At 35.5% G+C, this 19,545-nt stretch overlaps 1 long non-coding RNA gene across 2 annotated transcripts in view; it reads left to right on the forward strand.

Annotated features, from left to right (window-relative positions):
* The window catches only part of LOC139085065 (uncharacterized), a 113,118-nt gene that overhangs the window by 31,912 nt on the left and 61,661 nt on the right, over positions 1-19,545 (forward strand). For both annotated transcript variants that reach the window (XR_011543071.1, XR_011543070.1), the window contains one exon: positions 3,659-3,824. This is a non-coding gene — a long non-coding RNA (uncharacterized lncRNA). The remainder of the gene's footprint in view (positions 1-3,658; positions 3,825-19,545) is intronic.

Genomic DNA, 19,545 nt, shown 5'->3' on the forward strand with positions numbered 1-19,545 from the left:
AGGTGTCTTACATATAAAATAGAGGAAGATGGGCACGGATGTTAGCTCAGGGCCAATCTTCCTCAGCAAAAAGAGGAGGATTGGTGGTATATGGTAGCTCAGGGCTAATCTTCCTTATAAAAAAAAAACAACAGAAGAATTAAATTTATTCACCAAAAGATACTCATTTAACACACACACACAAAAGGAGAGGCAGAAAAATAAAGAAAAATAGATAAAGAAAAAGATATGAGATGAATAGAAAAAGAATTGAAAAAATCACAAAAATAAACCCAATTGCAACAACAAATGCATTAAATGTGAATGGACTAAACATCAAAATCAAAATGCAGTGGTTGTTCAACTAAATAAAAAAAAAACAAACAAACAAGAGTTGTAGACCCTATGCTGTCTATAAAATAAAAAACACAAGTAAATTAAAAATGAAATTATGGTAAAATATATATGATACAAAATGTAACAATTAAAGGGCTGAAGAGGCTATGTTAATATCAGATCAAATAGACTTTGACACCAGAAATATTACTAGAAACGATGACAGACATTTCATAATGATAATATAGTTGATTTATCAGAAATATATAATAATTGTGAATGTTTAACAATCTAATAACAGAGATCCATAATACATGTAGGAAAAAATGACAGAATTGAAAGTAAAAACATACATTCCAATAATTAAAATGGAGCTTTCAATACCCCACTTTAAATAACTTTTTAAGTACTTGTCATAAAATTGGTAGGTATATGCAAGATTTGAGTACTAGTAAACAACTTGACTCAGCTAACATTTATGGAACACTCCAACCAATAACAGCAAAATGCAAATCTGTTTTAAGCTCACGTAGAATGTTTTCTACTCTAGACCAAGCTAGACTATAAAAAAAGTCTCAAAAATATAGAATATTAAAATTACTCAAAGTTTGTTCACTTACCAAAGCAGAATCAAATTAGAAAGCAACAACAGAGCCAGCCCTGATGCCCTAGTGGTTAAAGTTTAGCATGCTCCACTTTGGAAGCCTGGGTTTAGTTCCCAGGCGCAGAACCACACCACTCATTTGTCAGTAACCATACTGTGGTCGTGGCTCACACAGAACTAGAAGGACTTACAACTAGAATATACACTATGTCTTGGGGCTTTGTGGAGGAAAAAAGAAAAGAAAGCAACAACAGAAATATATTTAGGAAATACTCAAATATTTAAAAATTAAATCACATATTTTAACATAAGCACAAAACACAACTTATACATTTATAGAATGCAGTAAAGCAGTGATTACAGGAAACTTTATGACTTTAGTCACTTATATTACAAAAGTAAGAATTTTTCAAATCAAAAACGTAAGCTTTTATCTTAAGAAACTAGAAATAAACAGAGTAAATTAAACCCAAAGCAAGTATAAAGAAGCAAATAAGAAAAATCATAGCGGAAAGCAGTGAAACTGAGAATAAAAAACAGAAGAGAAAAACAGTGAATCTAAAACTGAGTTTTTTGAAAATATCAGAAAACTATTGATAAATCTTTAAACTGACCAAGAAAAAACAGAGGAGAGACAAACTACCAAAATTTGGAAGGAACATAACTATTGACTGTAGAAAAACTGTGTAGTAGCAGAAAATGCACAATTTTTTGCCAACAAATTAGGCAACTTACATATAAGAAGCGGCCATTTTCCCAGTAAGAAATGAAAGGCTGAAACTTTCTCAAAAATAAATTAAAAATCTGAATAGACCTATAAGGAGTAAATAAATTGAATTCATAATTAAATATCTTCCCAAAAAGGGAAGCCCAGGTCCAGATGGCTTCATTGTGAATTCTATCAAAAAATGTTAAGAAGAGACAATTACAGCATTTTACAAATTTTTACAGAAAATGAAGGAAGGGCACTTATCAACTCATTCCATGAGTCCAGTATTATCCTCATAACAAAACCACACAAAGTTATCACAAGACAAGAACACTACAACCAACATTCTGCTTGCAAAAATTCTTATGAACTTAGCAAACCAAATCCTGAAACATATTAAAAATATACAGCATGACCAAGTGGGATATATTTCAGAAATGCAAAGTTGATACAAAGTCCAAAGATAAGTTAATGTCATAAACCATATTAAAAGAATAAGGCACAAAACCCACCTGATTATCTCAATAGTCAGAGAAAAAGCATTTGACAAAATTCAACATTGATTCACGAAGAAAACACACCAAATAGGAGTATAAGGGATATTCTCCAATCAGATACATAGCATTTATGAAGAACTTATGGCTACCATCATAACTAATGGTGACTCAATTCTTTCCTGTTTAAGATTGAGAACCAGACAAGAATATCCAGTCTTATAACTTCTATTTACCATCAAACTAGTGGTTCTGACTAGAAGCGATAAGGCACAGAAATAAAATCAAAGGCACACAGTTTGGAAAGGAAGAAGTAAAGTCATCTAATTTGTAGAAAACATGATTTCATATGCAAAAATTTCTAAATAATTTATATAGAAAAATACTAAACTAATAAAAGAGCTTACCATAGATGCAGGATGCAAGATCAATATACAAAAATCAATAATGTTTCTGATAAGCAATCAGAAAATGAATTCTAGGAAACACATTCTAGGAAATGCAGTCATAAAAACATAATAATAAAATACCTAGGAATACATTTTAAAAAAGAAATGTAGGAACTGAATCCTGAAAATTCCAAAACATTCCTAAGAGAAATTAAGGAAGGTCTAAATTAACAGCAGGACATTTGACATTCATGAACTGGAAGACTCAGTATTATTAAGATGGTGGCTGTCCCCAAATTGACCTATAGATGAAACACAACCTCTGTCAAAATCCCAGAAAGATTTTTGTAGAAAATGACAATCTAATTCTAAAATCTATATGGAAATGCAGTCAATCTAGAATAGCTAATAAATTTTCAAAAAGAGAAAACAAAGTATAAGAACTTAAACTACCCGATTTCAAAACTTACAATAAATCTGGAGAATCAAGACAGTGTGGTATTTGAGTAAAGATAAGACCTATACATCAATGGAACAGAATAGAAAGTCCAAAAATGAACCCTTACATCTGCCTTACTTGTTTGCCCTTTACTCCGGGGTAGCCAACTTCCTCCACTGCTTGGGCAAGGGGTCCCTGAAATTCCCACCCTGCAAAGGATAATGACAGTTTTATTTCTGTGTTTCCTTTTCTTTCCTTTGATAATGAGAGTTTCACCATTGTATTTTGCATGTGAGGATCCAGATAAATTTCTTTTTAATTTATAGGTCACTGGATCATTAGAAACCATATCTGGACTGCTGCACAGGTGGCACATTAGCTAGAGATCCTAGACTTGATTTGGATGCTATAACTGGGGAGGACTGTGGTTATCTCCCTTATGTTCATCGATGGACTCCAGTGTGATAGGGAGGGATGCACAATTGTTTGGTGTCAGGTGTCAGGAGAGGACACTACTGGCTGTCTGCCAAAATGCACTCTACATTTCCAGTGGGATGGAATAATGGCTGAGTACGTGGTTGTCCAACACATTCCATGGCTTTGCCTCTCTTGTGGAAACAAAGTAGAAACATGTGTCATCCAGGCTAGCACCATAAAGCAGTGGGCATGCCTCTTCAATGGTTTTTTGCCTCTTTCTTTGATCCGCAGTAGAGATTCCTGAAATCCAAGCTCCAGCAGAAAGAGGAGGCCACATACCAGGGATGAAAGACAAGCAAGATGGAAAAGATCTGAGTCTCCATAAGACAGAGATCACAGATTTGTTGATTTAGCATGCTCAACTTGGAAATTTACACGAAACAGAAATACAAACCAGGTAAGCCATTGACTTATTGTTTGAGATCTGGTGAGTGCAATCTGTCTTTACCTTCTTTTAAAACGGAGTTATGAGGTACAAAGACCTTTCAATGGGGGCATTGATAGACCTTCCAACAAATGGTGTTGCAAAAACTGTATATGCACATGCAAAAGAATGAAGTTGGACTGTTAGCTTATACCATATAAAAAATTAATTCAAAGTGGATTAAAGACCTAAACATAAGAGCTAACACTATAAAACCATTAAAAGAGAACACAGGGGAAAACCTTCATGACATTGGTTTTGGCAATGATTTATTGGATGTGATACCAAAAGCACAGGCCAAAAAAGGAAAAATAGATAAATTGGACTATACAACATTAAAATCTTTTTTGCATCAAAGGCAATCTGCAGAATGGGAGAAAATATTTCAAGTCATATATCTGATAAGTGGCTAATATCCAGAATATATAAAGAACTCCTAAATTCAATAACAAACCCCCCAACAAATCAATTAAAAAAGCTGCAAAGATTTTTGAGTAGACATTTCTCCAAGGAGAATATACAAATGGCCAATAAGTACATGAAAAGTTGCCCAATTTCACTAATCTTTAGGGAAATACAAATCAGAAGCACAATGATATACCATTCACCCATTAGGATGGCTGTAATCAAAAAAACAAAAAATAGTGAGTGTGTTGTTGAGGATGTGAAGAAAGTGGAACTCTTTTGTACTGCTGTTAGGAATGTAAAATGGTGCTACCACTATTAAAAACAGTATGGCATGTTCTCAAAAAATTAAAAATAGAATTACCATATGATCCAGAAATTCCACTTCTGAGTATTTAACCCAAAGAATTGAAATCATGAACCCCAATGCATATTTGTATATCTACATTCATTACAGCATTATTCACAATATCCAAAAGGTGGAAACAACCCAAATATCTATTAATGGATAAAAGGATAAACAAACTGTGGTATATACAGACAATGGAATATTATTTGGCCTCAAAAAGAAAGAAAATTCTGACACATGGTACAACATGGCTGACCTTGAAGACATTAGGCTAAGTGAAATAAGTCAGTCATAAAAGGACAAATACTATATTATTTCACTTATATGAGTTACCTAGAGTGGTCAGATTTATACAGACAGAAAGTAGAGTGGCGCTGGGGGAATGGTTAATGAAGAGTTATTGCTTAGTGGGTACAGAGTTTCGGTTTTAAAAGATGAAAAATTTTCTGGAGGTGGTTAGTGGTGATGGTTGCATAAGAATGTGAATGTACTTAATGCCACTAAAATTTGCACTTAAAAATGGTTAAAATGGTAAATTTTATGTTACATATACATTATCACAATTAAAAGAAATGAAATGGAGCCCAGGAGGTTTCAAAAAAACAGTTGCAAATTTTCACTATTGTTTTGTGCTGTTTTTGTCTTATCCGCTTGTTTTTAGCAATGTTAATGTAACAAATTCAAAATGTTCTGAACAAATTATCACCCCAGGCTCTTGGAGTTCATTCTCTCTGTTCACAAAGCTTCAGTTGTGCTGGCCTCTCCTGCTTCTTCCCATTTCATCTCCAGATAATTCCCCTGTCTATCAGTTCTCCTCTTAAGCATTACTTCCTTGGAAAAGTTTTTATTGATTTCCAGACTATATTAGCTCACCTATCATATGATTCTAAGGAATCCTGAATTTATTCAAAGCATTCAGTTCCTGGTTAATACTTTCCCTTCTACTATCTGTAAGTTTTAGGAGGGGAGAAATAGTGTTCATCTTTTTGCAATTTATAAAATAAAAAAATCACTATTCAATTTTTTGGATATATATGTGTCACTAAGTTTTTACTACCATAAATAATTAACAACACGTATATAGATCTTTGCTTTCATCAGACTTCACTCTTCTCTAATGATATATTTATAAAAATTGAATGCTAGATCAAATGCTGTGCCTACTTGTCAGCCTTACAACATATCTGCACAGCAAAGAGGATGACTGAAAATAATGTGGACACTAGCTAGTACTTTTACAAATTATATAGTTTGGCTGGCATTTTCAATTAATGAAAATCTATTTGCAGTTTTCATAAATTTAACAAGACATTTTAAAATTAGGGAATGAACTGGGTTTATCAGCTTATTACCTAAATGATTTACCTTTTTTTTAAGGGTAAATTTTTTCTTTTTAAAGATTGGCACCTTAGCTAACAACTGTTGCAAATCTTCTTCCTTTTTTTTTCTTTCTGCTTTTTTGCCCCAAATGCCCCCAGTGCATAGTTGTATATTTTAGTTGAGGGTCTTTCTAGTTGTCAGATGTGGGATGCCACCTCAATGTGGCCTGATGAGTGGTGCCATGTCCACACCCAGGATCCGAACCAGTGAAACCCTGGGCCACCATAGCGGAGTGGGCAGACTCAACACTCAGCCATGGGGCCAGACTCAATGATTTACCTTTGATGAAAATTATCCACTATTTTTTTTTTTTTTTTGAGGAAGATTAGCCCTGAGCTAACATCTGCTGGCAATCCTCATCTTTTTGCTGAGGAAGACTGGCCCTGAGCTAACATCTGTGCCCATCTGCTTCTACTTTAATGTGGGACGCCTGCCACAGCATGGCTTGATGGGTGGTGTGTAGGTCTGCACTAGGGATCTGAACCCGCGAACCCCAGGCCCCCGAAGCAGAATGTGTGAACATAACCACTGCACCACTGAGCCGACCCCATTATCCACTATTTTTAAAGACATATTTTTAACTTAGGCATGCTAACCTTAATACAAAAATGATGTGTTTAGAAAGCCCTATGACGTTGAAAATGGCCCTTTGCCTTTAAGGAAACCCCTGCCTCATCCCCAGGAGTTCCATGGCATGAATAGTTGAAAGTTAATAATAGTTCACATATTGACAATTTTCAGTGGTTCAAAGATGAAAAGCAGTCTCATACTGGAGGCTGCAAAAGGTGTATCTAAAGATTCCAACAGCAGGAAGACACCAGACCCCTTTCACTTACCTCTCCAGTATGCCCATGATTTTGTAGAGTTGGTGAAAATCTGAGAAACAAAATCAATCTAAAGTAATCTGCCTAAAGACAAAATGAAGATTATGCTACAATAAACACCAGTGAGTGTAAAATGTAAAAATCAAAGTGACCGCTGGCACGAAAAGAAATATATTAAACATACCCCAAACCAAAGGGACAAGAGGAAAATAGAAAAATTGCAGACATGTGGCATCCATTCAGGCAGTGGGGCCATATGCAGGACTCCACACAGATGCCATGGATGCCCAGTGTCAGCCTGCAGATGCTGTAGCTGGAGCAGTCCCCAAGATGCCCTTGCACACAGCCACGTTGGCAAACAAAGTCTGAAGGCAGCTTTTTGAACACCAGGATGGGGCGTATACTGGGCTGCTCTGTGCCATCTCCCAGGGCCTCCTTCTCTGCCCTGGGAGGAGACAGTTTCTCATGCTTCCCAAGTTCTAAGAAGGTATAAGGCTCAGAATAGAGCTTCAGAACATAAACCCACTTTGCTTCAGTCTGCATTTTGCACCTCTGCAATGGTGTATCCCATAATTCTCTTTGTATACCTGTCCCCTTTCTTTTCCATACTCCCCTTTTTGGTGTCTGGTGCAGGATCATAGGGAGCAGGCACCTTTGGTTTATTCTCCTTTCTTCTGTCTAAATGTAAAAGTGATTCCTTGTACTTCTACAAGGCAAGTGGGCCTTGCCCTTGAGAACTGCAAAAACTCTCAGCTGGAAGGATTTGTCCTTCTTCTGGCTGTCAGAGACATGATCAGGCTTAGCAGGGCTTTTAGCAGCCTAAGGCCATGTCTCTGGGATGACCCTGCCCTCTTTACATGCATGCTGGGGAAAACTCAAGGCTGCCAAGAAATTTACTGTTTGTTTCAGCCAAAACCTGACATAGGCCCATAACTTCCCTTTTCTCAGAGCATCTATTTTAGAAAACTTGGAATAGTAAATGTTTTCTCTGTCCTTTTGAGATGCATAAGTATCTTCTATATCTCAGGAATGTCTTTCTCAAGGACCTGGGAGCCGTTCCTTTGAAATTGATCATCAGGAAAGATAGAGCTGCTGTCTCCTGTCTCTGTGGGAGGGAAGGACCCTAACTTCAATGAGCACCAGTTAGCTGACATATGGCCTAATCATAGGCTTTAACGTCCTTTAAGACTTTTACTTTAGCACATCCAAGTGTTTAAAAGGCCTCCCTTTTATTTATTTATGTTTTGCCCGATTTCTCTGGCTAGGACTTCCAATACTATGTTAAATAAGAGTGGATGAAAGGATGGTAAAAGACCATTCTTGTCTGGTTCATGTTCTTAGAGGGATAGCTTTCAGTTTTTCTCCATTGAAAATGATATTAGCTGTGGGTTTGTCATATATGGCCTTTATTTTGGTGAGATACTTTCCTTCTATACCCATTTTATTCAGTTTTTATCATGAATGGATGCTATATCTTGTCAAATGCTTTCTCTGCATCTATTGAGATGATCATGTGATTTTTATCCTTCATTTTGTTAATGTAGTGTATCATGTTGATTGATTTGTAGACGTTGAAGCATGCCAGCATCCTTGAAGTCAATCCTGCTTGAATATGGCGTATGATCTTTTTAATGTATTGTCATATTCGTATTGCTAGTATTTTCTTGAGGATTTGTTGAGGGTAATATTGGCTTCACAGAATGAGTTAGGAAGCTTCCCCTCTTCTTCAGTTTTTTGAAAGAGTTTGAGAAGGATAGGTATTAAGTCTTCTTTGAATGTTTGGTAGAGTTCACCAGGGAAGCTGTCAGGTCCTAGATTTCCATTTTAGGGAGGTTTTAGATCACTGTTTCAATCTCCTTACTGGTGATTGGTCTATTCAAATTCTCCATTTCTTCCTGATTCAGATTGTAAAGGAAGAAGTGAAACTGTCACTATTTGCAGATGGAATGATTTTATATAAAGAAAACCCTAAAGAATTCATCAAAAAGGTTTTAAAAATAGTAAATGAATATTGTCAAGTTGCAGGATACAAAATCAACATACAAACATCAGTTGCATTTCTATGCACTAACAATGAAATAGCAGAAAGAGAAATTAAGAATACAACCCTACTTACAAGTCCAACAAAAGAAGAAAACACAGGCAGTACGCTCTTTGACATCTATCTGAGGAGCACATTTTCAAGTACCATGTCTGACTGGGCAAGGGAAACAAAAGAAATAATGAACAAATGGGACTCCATCAAACTAAAAAGCTTCTGCACAGCAAAGGAAACCATCGACAAAACAAAAAGACAACCTAACAATTGGGAGAAGATATTTTCAAACCACATATCAGATAAGGGGTTAATATCCAAAATATGCAAAGATCTCATATGTCTGAACAACAGAAAAACCAACAACCCAATTAAAAAATGGGCAAAAGATCTGAACAGAGATTTCTGCAAAGAAGATATGGGGATGGCCAATAGGCACGTGAAAAGATGTTCAACATCATTAGCTACTAGAGAAATGCAAATCAAAACTACAATGAGATATCACCTCACTCCAGTCAGAATGGCTATAATTAACAAGACAGGAAACAACAAGTGTTGGAGAGGATGTGGAGAGAAGGGAACCCTCATATACTGCTGGTGAGAGCCCAAACAGGTGCAGCCACTATGGAAAACAGTACTGAGATTTTTCAAAAAAAGTAAGAAAACATCTACCATATTATCCAGCTATTCCACTCCTGGATATTTTCCCAAAGAATATGAAAACGAGTGCAAAAAGATACATGCACCCTTATGTTCATTGAAGCATTATTCACCATAGCCAAGACTTGGAAGCAACCTAGGTGCCCATAAAGGGATGAATGGATATAGAAGATGTGGTATATATACTTAATGGAATACTACTCAGTCATAAGAAATGATGAAATCTGGGCATTTGTGACAAAATGGATGGAACTTGAGGGTATTATGCTAAGTGAAATAAGTTACAGGGAGAAAGTCAAATGCCGTATGATCTCACTCATAAGTAGAAGATAAAAACAATGACAAACAAACACATACCAACAGAGATTAGATTGGTGGTTATCAGAGCGAAATGGGGAAGCAAGGAGGGTGAACGGAGTGTTTAGGCACATGTGTGTGGTGATGGATGGTAATTAATCTTTGGGTGGTGAACATGATATAATCTATGCAGAAATCAAAATATATAACGATGTATACCTGAAACTTATATAATGTTATCAACCAATGTTATTTCAATAAAAGATAAAAAATAAAAAAAAATAAAAGGCTTCCTACCCTTTGTTTCCAGTGCACAGGTCAGGTTACACCGGGGTCTCTCCCCTACTGCTGAACAAAACTGTCGTACATCACTTAACTAGTGTGCGTTTTGTTCCTCTTTGACACCTTGTCTTATCTTATGTGTGTGAACTCCACACCCACATCCTAAAAGGCATGCAAGCTCCTACTGGCCTCTAGAGTTCAAAAAAGTAAGTCACAGGACCCTCTAACTAATGAAAATTTGATGTTTGATTTACTATATTGTCTGCGAATCTAATATTCTGTGAGGTGGCAGATGAGTGCCTGTGCTTTGAAGCAATCAAACCCCAATTTAAAGCCACAGTTTTCCTCTACCTGAGCCCTCTGCTGTGTGATTCAGCTTGTCCCAGTCACTTCCTCTCTCCACCAGGCAGGCTGCCATGATATTCCCAAGCCAGTTATTATAGCCTCAAGTTGTTTTGTTTTTGGTAGTTGGCAGTGGCAAGAGCTGGAGACTTATCCTCAACGTTGTGTGCTGGCGCTGATATCTGCTCCATCTAACTCAACTGTCTGACTCATGTTCTGTTTTAGCCCATTTTCATGTACATATTTGTTTAGCTTTAGATCCAGTTTTAACCCTCCAACACGCCCGGAAAGCTGAGTAAAGTCAGGGCTAGGAAAGGTAGCATAGGAGCATCTTGCTCTTTTCTGGAGGATAAGTTTGCAGATTTGACAGAACCTGAAGTTGCAGTAGTCTTTTAGGACTTCATTAGTTCACTCTGGATAGAATTTTAATTTCCAAAATAAGTCAGAATTGACAGTGACTTTGACAGAAACAATACAATAATTATGTGAAGAATCCCTGTAGGTCATAATTTCCAGAAAAGCTAAAGGTGATTTTTTACTATATTTAATTCTGTGTTGAATGATAACACTGTTCCATCTTCATTTTAATGATTGTATCATTTTCACATAAATAAAAATTTTCATAGACAACATAGTCCATTGTTGTGCCCACCTACTGAGAGATCTGTATCAAAAAAATGAAGCTTCAATTATGCTGCAATTGTTATTCTTATAATGCTCTAAAGAGGAAATTTCATATCTTGAAAAAGAACATTTTGTCAGGATTCTGCCACTGTATCTGTCAATGTGAGGCTGGATAATAGTCACTACCCTGCCTCAGATGAAGTATTTTTTAAGCAAGAGGTAGAAATTACAAGTCAAAATTGCAAAAAGTGGGAAAACTAATGATGATATAAAAATCTGTTTCAAAATATTATATACATTTTCTCATTCATCAAGTTGGTAAGGACATTGGGGATTTTGGAGTAACTACTTAGAAGAGAGAAACACATGCTCGAGCTCGCAGAGACACAGGTACGGCAAAGAGAGAGGGCAAATGAAGTATATATTGATATTTTTCAGAAAACTAGAAACAGGAGTCAGGAGGGTATAAAGAGCAGTATATTTTCTGTTGCATTTATACTAGACATATTTTTCATTTATGCTCAGATTAGAATTGAAGGCAAAAAGAACATATTGATACAAAAACTAATTTCAAAAGCCATAAAGAACAGGTATCCCAGCATGTAAATTGCTAAAAACAGTGCAAGCATTGGTGTCATAAAATATTATTTTCCGTCAAAAGAATTTGTATGGGGAAACAGATCAGCAGTCCGTTCAGAGGGCTAATGAAAGTGACTTATTTTGTTTTAGCTATCTCATTCTTGGAATTACTGCTTAAATTTTATGTGCTGTATATACAATAATATACATTTCTCTTAATATGGTGTTTGCATGAATTGCATTTTGTGCTGTGTATTTATTTGTTGGCTATGTTTAAAATACCATACATATTTTTGTATATATGCTCACAGAGAACAAAGATTATAAAGAAGTCTGTCTCTCATAGAGCTGGTGCAGGAAGGCGAGGAGGCAAATCAAGGTGTCTAGTAATAAAGAGCCCTGTGATGACAGTATGACATGCCCTTCATACCATTTTGGATCATAACTTTCAAAACAATAACTACAAAATGTTTATTTCAGATCTGCATACATGCAGCTGTTCCAAACACTACTGAAACGACACAAAAGGGAACCATTCCAAGAGGAGCACATTGCTTGTTCCAGGAAGCCTAGTGGCCCACAGGTGGTGTTGTGTCAACTCTGAGATTCTGAAGCTGCACAATGATCATCAGAGTTGAGTCAGTTAAGGAGACCAGTGTAGGAGGGTGGCTCTGGCAAATCCCTGACCTAGACATTGCTGGGTCTGATGAAACACAGTGGTCACCTTTGAACTCAGAGTGTTAGTTGGTTCCACTGTTGATTTCTGTTCTTTGAAATGTCCACACAGTAGGATTATCTCTAATAACACTGTAGGTATAAGCAACATACTGGAAATATTGAAATGTTTAAATGATAGTTGTAGTTTTTTGTAAATTATTATAAAAGTGTTTTCAAATGATTTGGAATTTATTAATTCAAAATTATACTACTAAAAATCTTGGATCATAATAGTAACTAATTTTTGGATAGAAATTTACAATTTACCAAGCTCTTTCCCAAGTTTTCTCATGCTTTCCTTAACAGAGAAAATAGAAATTGATAACCTACTTTTAAGCTAACAATTAATTTAGTCAGTTAGTTCAACCAACATAAAAACATAAGGCGTGTATTTTTGGACAATCTCAGTTACATTTTGTGTAACCAGCGTTGATTGAGTAACAAGGTTATTCCTAAATCTCTTTGTCCACATGGATAAATCTATTATCTTATAGTCTTTCTTTTTTTCTCTCATTATCTTGGATCTTTCCCTTTCATCTCCTATTCTCTCCTCTGTTTTTCTTCTGCTCTTCTTTTCTGTCCTAACATTTTCTGAATATCAACATTGTGCATGGCAACTATGAGACCTATAAGAAATATTTAACAATGCCCTTGAACATAAGGAACATTGGAATAGAACAGAAGCAATTTTCATTTAGTTGACAATCAGACATTTGTATTTATCAAGGAATCTTCAAACGTATTTTCTAATATTTAAAGAGTTCACTTGTATATAATCATTAAATCAGATCTAAGAATGTGGCAATGAATATGGAATGGGTTTCCACTTAAGAAGTTAACTAAACTTCATGTAATACTTAGACATTTCAACATGACTATAGCACAGATAAAAATGCAAAAATATAACTATAGAGTGCAATGAATGTGAAATACTCATTATGCCTATTACCCAGATTAAGAAATAGACATTACCAGTGCTTCACAAACCCTCCTGGGCTCTTTTCCAAACGCATTCTCCTTCTCCCCACTAGAAATTACCTCTATCTTGACTTTGGTTGTAATCAACTCCTTGTTTTTCTTTATAGTTTTATCTCCAATGTGTACATTCATAAAAATTCAGTTAGCTTTGCCTATTTAGGACTTACATAATTGCAATCAAATTATAATCACTCTTTTATGTCTTGTTCCTTTCACTCCCCATTGTGTCTATAAGGATCATCTTTATGTTTTTGATATAGTTCATTTATTCTCACTGTTGTATAATATTCCAATATGTGAATATATCGAAGATTATTTACCTCTCCTAACATTAATGAACATTTGGATTCTTTCTTATTTTGGCCTGTTGTAGTCAACATGGTTTTAAGGAAGATCTATATTTGTGTTGCCAAAGGTTCATTTGTGTAGTCTCCAATGATCCTGGCCTCTTGGTCTTCACTCCCTTGTGTAGTCCTTAGTCCTCTCTCTCTTTCTATCAGGGTTGATCTGTGTGGCTAATAGCTGATGGCATAAGTGATGGGATGGCACTTTGAAGACTTCCTTATAAAAGTCTACAGCTCCATCTTGGGTGTCACTGGCTTACCTTCTCTCTTTGGCTCCCTCTGTCTCTTTCTGTCTGTCTGTCTGTCTGTCTGTCTCTCTCAGATTTCTTGCTCTGGGTTAAGTCAGCTACCATGTTGTAAGAAAGTCTATGGGGAGGTCCATGTGGTAGGGAACTGAGACCTCTGGGCAACAGCCACTGAGGAACTGAGGTTCTTCAGTAAATATGTGAAGGGGCTTAGAAACAGATCTTCTATTCAAGTCCTGACATGACTTCAGCCCTGGCCTGAAAGCTGCGCTGTAACTTCATGGGACATCCTGAGCCAAAACAACGCACTAAACTTCTCCCAGATTTCTGACGATAAGAGAATTTAAGATAATCTATGTATGTTGTTTTAAGCTTCTACCTTTATGGATAAGTTTTATGTAGTAATACATAACTAACGTGTTAGTTTCTTTCTGCCATGTACCTAAGATTGAAATTGGGCCAATGGCTTTGTGTATATTCAGCTAAATAGATAATAAAATACTTTTTTCCAATATGGTATAGTGATGATGTGGAAGCTCCCTTATCCATACTGTCACTCTTCCAAGCATTAGTATTATCAGATTTTTAAACTTTAAACAATCTAGTGTCTGTGCAATGGTATCTTAGTGTGGCTTTAATGTGCATTTCCCTTGTTACTAGTGAGGTGATGCAAATTTTCGTATCTTTATTTACCATCTGATTTCCCTCTACTGTCAAATAATTTTTCAAGTCCCTTGATCATATTTATCTACTGTGTTATAGAGATATTCTCCAATACTAATTTTAACTTTTTGATTGCTATATTTAGATCTTTGATCTATATGCAAATGATTTTATGCATATGATAAAAGGTATGGATTCTCTTTTCCATCCAAATAGATACCCATATATCAAAAAATTTCACCCATTTCTTTATGATTAACAAATGTCCTCAAAGCAAAAGTAGTTTTCAATGCTGGTCTTAAATTTCAGAGATCTTTCCCATAGGTTTTAGCCTTATAATTTCTCACTAACTTGTTAGTTTTTGAGAAGTTTTAAGAAGCATTTAATAAGTTTTTGTCTGTTAATTTCATGTAACATTTTCTATTGTCTTTAATGAGGAATTGGTCTGAGTTATTTAGCCTATCATTACTAGAATAAATTTCTACTCAGTTATTTTAAGATTCACAATGGAATTTAATATAGATAACGTCTAGTCTGTCTAATTTCAGAGTAAATTAGCCTCAATGTCCTGTCTCATATTAATTGAATAATAAAAAGATCTCATAAAAGGTCAAATTGTTGAAAAATCAATAAAAATATATATTATGCACATAAATTCAATTGACTATTAAAAACAAAATTATTAGGCACATTTTCTTATATATTTTAACTATTAAGATATAACATGGACTAATAAAACAGTCCATAACTTTATGGCTTAAAATGATAATTACTTATTCTGGCCCATGCATCTGTAGATGAGCCTGCTTGGGCCTGACTCTGAGTTGCAGAGTTGTTCTGGGATGCTCCCATGTGTTCATCCTACATGGACTTGCAGGACCAGTGGGCTAGTGGAGCATGTTATTCTCATGGCAATGGCAGAATATTTCAGGCACATTTCAAGCTTCTACTTGTGTTACTTCTGCCAAAATCTCATTTGCCAAAGTATATCCCATGAAGTGAGAAGAGTACTCCTCCCCTAGTGGGGAGAACTAAAGTCAGATGGCAAAGGGTGTGAACTCAGTGTGGTGAAGAACCAGGCCAATAATTCAGTCTACCACATACTCTCCATCCAACATATAGAGACTCATTTGAAAAATGGTATAGTCCCTAGTGTGCAAACATGGTTTGAGCAATACATGATCAGTTATCAAAAGTTGTTAAATTAGATTTTTTTCAATTACATGTAGGATATTTTGGTTTTTGTTTGGAGGATATTTGAAGCTGGATAATTATGATTCTTAAAACTCTTTATGTAAAATACCATGAAAATGTAGCATAAACTTCATATATCAAACATCATAAAAAATCCTTCAACAACTAAATTATTAGACACACTGGACCCATATCACTGGCATACCAAGTGATACGTGTAAATTAAAATGGTAGAGAATTTCAGTGTTTTCATGTATGATATTAATCGTGTATTTTGATCTATATTCATCTTTGGAGAGGCAGTATATTTTAAAAATTGAACATATGCTGTGAATAAGGTTATAATTATGTTTTTCTTCCCTTTATCTCTTTTCCTCTCTCCACTTAACCATGCATTGTAGAATTGTTTCCACATTAGAGCATAAACTCTCAGAATCAAAACCTTGTTCCTTTGAAATTTTTGCTGTTAGAACTACAAATCCAAACAGCCAGAATCATTTAGCAAAGCAGCTCTTGTTTATTTATTTTTAAAGTCAATTAAAAAGCCACCCAAATCAGTGGTGGAGAAATTAATGATATTGAAGTTTGTGAACTTCAGTCACAAGAAGCCTTTATGAAATGCAGCAACTTAAACTACATTAAGTGCTATTAGGGAAAACTGTATGGGACAACAATGTTAATACTCTCACACAGAAAGTTAACAAAAATCATGTTAAAATTAATGTATTTATAACATTGTCTTGATTAATAAATTTAAATGATAGACATCATTCTGGTGACTAGTAGGAAAGCTCATCTAACAAACACAGACAAATACTTGATAAGATATGTGAGGCAGCACATAAGAAAGAAGAGGCAATCCCCAGAAGCCCGAAGAAAAAATCGAGCTGAGGTTTGGAGCAATTAGCTCATGACTTGGCCCTGTTACAACCCAGGATGGGTGGTGGATGACGCTACCTGTCCCGTAGTTGCTTGGGTTTGGGGTGTTGGTGCCCCAGTACAAGCCTATTTAGATAGGAGATAAGGTATGTGGCTTGAGAAAGGTGGAGAATTGGATTAAAAGTCTTGCTTTAAGCTGCAACTCCAAGTAAAGAAGCACTAACAATCTTCCACTACTGGCCCAGGAAGACAACAAAGAAACTTGTCTCTGCTGGACAATATTTGAGGAAAAAAATATCCTAAGAAAAATCTAATCCTAGGGTTAAACATTTATTGAAATGCAGATTTTCAATAACCACAGTGTATAAGAAGCTCCAAATTAAGAAGTTAACAGAAAACTTGGTCCTTTGTCAATGATATCTCTGGGATCCTTGCAGAAAAAAATGAAGAAAAAAATCACTTTGGAGGGAGCAATCCCAACACCCACATCCACATTCATACTACCACTTTAAGATGAGTTTACTTTTAAACATTACAAACATATGGGGGAAACAGTCCACCTGAATCAGCAAACTGAACAAGTAGGAGGATTTACACTGCAGGGACCCAAGCTGCTTAAATAACAACATGAAGGAAAGCATAAAATAAATGTTTAAGTGCTTACAAAGATGAAATTAAACTATCCTTAAAGAAAGAAAAAGATTCAATATTAAAATATACAGACAGATTTTTAAAAAGAAAAAACTGTACTTTTCTGAAATGAGAAGGATTGTCATTGAAAGACCCAGTGGGTAGATTAAAGCAGAGCAGACACATCTAAAGAGAGAATCACCAAAGTGGAGAAATGCACAAGGAAATTATCTGAAATATAGCACAGTGAGGAAAGCTTCACTGGCATTGATTTGTTTCATCCTCATATTAAGCTTGTGAGGCGAGGGTTAATATAATGCCCACCTTAAAGATGAGATAATTGAGGCACAGAAAGATCCAGAAACTTGCCCTCCATCCTCATCAATCTAATGGACAAAAGAGCCATTATTCAGACTCACCCGATTAGTGCAATGCCTACATCTTAACTACACAATACTGATAAATTTCTATGCTTTCAATGGTAACATTTGAATTTTACATAAAATTTGTCTATATTTTTTTCTAAACAAGTTGCAGATATGCAGTTTTCTATCCTCCTGAAGAATATAAGGAACTTAGAATGATTTAACTGCTTATTTAAGATATCATCAAATGCCAACTCTTTATCTTAAGAGTGGAGATTTCTTTTTAGATTTACTTTTGTAACATTAATTATTGTACTCTTTGCAGAGTCTGTAGTATATTGACATTTTATCAATACCTAGGATTTTCATGGTTTCTTTTCTCTCTCCTCTTCCCTCTGGATTACCTTCCTTCTTGCTTGAGTATATTGTGTTATTTAGTGCTTGAGGGTGGTAAAGTATATTTGCCTCTCCTCGTTTGTAAATATTGCTGTTTTTCTCTCACTTTTGAGTGATGGTTTGTTTGGGTACAAATTCCTACCTTTATTCATTTGCCTCAGCTCCCTTGGAAGATAGTAATCTTTTATTTTTTGCTAGCTGTACAGCTGGTGAGTAACCTGCCTCAGTCTTTTATAATTTAAATATTCCTTCTGCTTGCTTCTATTTCTCTTATTTTTTTAATATGTTGTGCATTTTCACTACAACATTCCTAAATTTGGACTAATATTTATTTATCTTAGCTGGAAATCAGGGTTTTTGCTTTGTCTTTGGTTCAAAGACATCTTTATTTCTAGGGAAATCTCAGCTATGATCTCCTCAATTACTGTGTCTACCTTATTTGCTCCATTTTCTTCTTCTAATACTCTGAGTAGACTCAGATTGTACTGTCTCCATCTATTGTCTCCATCCATCTTCTACATTTCTTAACTGCCCTTTAATAGATTTTGTGCCTGTATTTCTCTGTTGCATCCTGGGTGAATGCCTCACGTCTATGTTGCAATACTCCAATTTGTTTTCTTAACTGTAAGTCCTGGTTTCTGTCTTAATTTTTAAATTTCCATGACTACATTTTTTATTTGAAAGATTTCTAATTGTGTCTTACAATGACTTTTTTTTGGTTGTTCATTTCTACCCACTTTTAGAGTCCTTGTTTTGATAGACATAGTTCCTCAATTAGCCTCTTTGATGTCTAAAAGATGCTTAATTTAAGTCCTCCTCAGACTATTCTATTAAATAGTTTTATCTGGAATATTTTCATGTACTTGGTATTGATTTTGTTAACTGCCTCTTTTGGCAATAGCTTTTATTTTTGTCTGTTTGGGAATTGATGTCTTTAGACTCATGGTGAATGAGTGGATAATTTTTCCTTTGCTCACGTTGTCTATGAGTTTATGCATACCTGTCTGGTAGGTTCCTGTTTGACTCTTATTTGTTCAGAATCAATTCTTAAAATGATTGTTTAGTCTCCTGTCCCACAGTGGTAATAGCAATAATAATCATTTACTGAGTGCTTGCAATGGACCAGGCATTCCTTAAAGTGATTTATTGGTGTTAATCCGTTGCTTCTTTACATTTAACTCCCTGACACAGACATAAATTTTATTTCCACTTTGTAAATGAGAAAAACAAGACACTGAAAGTTTAAGTAACCTGGAAAAGGTCACACAATAGTAAATACTGGAATCAGGATTTGAACACTTAAAGCACTTCAATATGACCTCAAGCTTTGGTGATGTATGATCCTGTCACTGCACTTGGTTCAGGACCTGAAATCAGGACTGTGTGTGGGGTATCCACCCTTTCTGGCTCACAAAGTGTTAGTCTCATGCAATGGTTGATGTCAAGAGTTTAGCTAAGCTACTCCATGATATGGCTGCCTCAGCATCCATTCCGTTTGGCCAAGTG

The sequence above is a fragment of the Equus przewalskii genome, chromosome 8 (genome assembly GCF_037783145.1).
Source record: "Equus przewalskii isolate Varuska chromosome 8, EquPr2, whole genome shotgun sequence".
In the NCBI taxonomy this organism is placed as follows: domain Eukaryota; kingdom Metazoa; phylum Chordata; class Mammalia; order Perissodactyla; family Equidae; genus Equus; species Equus przewalskii.